A 1,400-nucleotide genomic window follows, 5' to 3' on the forward strand; every position below is an offset into this window, starting at 1 on the left:
TTTTTTTGAGGATGCTCCATCCTGTTTTCCATAGTGGCTACACCAGTTTACACTCCCACCAATAGTTTACTAGTCCACTTTCTTGTCTTTCACATGATAGCCATTCTGACAGGAGTGATATCTCATTGAGGTTTTATTTTGTTTTCCCCTGATGATTAGTGGTGTTGACCATTTTTTCATGTGCTTTTTGTCATTATTTTTTCCCCTTTGGAAGGATTCCTATGTCAATCCTCTACACATATGAGTTATTTTTTGTGTAGGATTATATATGTTCTTTAATTATTTTGATTATTAACACTTTGTCAGACATATCTACATATATTAATATCTTCTCTCTTTCAATAGGTGTATAAGTTTTTTGGTGGGGAGAGATGAGTTCCTCACTGCAGAAACTTTTGCTTGATTAAATAACATTTATTAATATTTATTTTGCTTTTGTTTCCCTTGCCTGAGGAGCTGGATCCTATATATAGAGAGATATGATCTATGTCAGCCCCACTTACAAATATTTCTCTTGATATCTAGTTGTCTTTTTATTTCTTTAACAGTGTCTTTCACAGAGTAGAAGTTTTAACTTTTAATAAAAATCATTTATTGATGTTTTATATCATGGATTATCATTTTGGTTATGTAGCTGAAATGTTAGTGGTAACCTCAAGGTAACCTGATATTTTCTTTTTTTTTCTATTAGTTTTATAATACTGAATTTAAAATCAAACCCATAATCTATTGTTTCAAGTTATTTTTTATGAACACTGTAACATCTTGGCTTAAAGTATTGATCAGTTGATTGATTTCTTGCATGTAGACTTCCAAGAAAAAAAATAGTACTATTATTGAAAGGAATACCCATTTCTATTGAATTCTTTGTGTGTGTGTGTGTGTGTGTTTGTTTTAACCAGATACTGGGCAGTACATTGCTGGGCACTCTATTTCATTCCACTGACCTGTTAGTATATTATTTGCACGTCCTAAGTTCTCTTCAGTATGGTAGCTTTTTACAAACTATGAAGTTGAGTAGTGTCAGTCCTCCAACTTTGCTCTTCTTCCTCAATATAGTATTCATTATTTGGGAATGTTTCACCCTTCCATACAAATTTCAGACTCTTTTTGTCTAAACCCACAGAAGAGCTTGCTGGCATTTTGACTGAGATTGAGGTCTCATTTTAATCTGTCTAGGAGTTGAGCTGTATTTAGTGTTTCTTGTAACTGTGGCAAAGACTTAAACTTCTCTTGTGTTCTGATATTTTCCTCCCCTGTTCCTTTGATTCTCTAACTACCCCTCTTCTTTAGACTGAGTCTTCATCTTGAAGGTCTTTTTTTTTTTTTTTTGGCTGCAGTTCAGTTATACTGAAGCTCTATAGGTGTGATAGTAACGTGTCAGAAGTGTAATGTTCTAT

Source organism: Bison bison, unplaced genomic scaffold (assembly GCF_000754665.1).
Source record: "Bison bison bison isolate TAMUID 2011002044 unplaced genomic scaffold, Bison_UMD1.0 scf7180017864515, whole genome shotgun sequence".
NCBI lineage: Eukaryota > Metazoa > Chordata > Mammalia > Artiodactyla > Bovidae > Bison > Bison bison.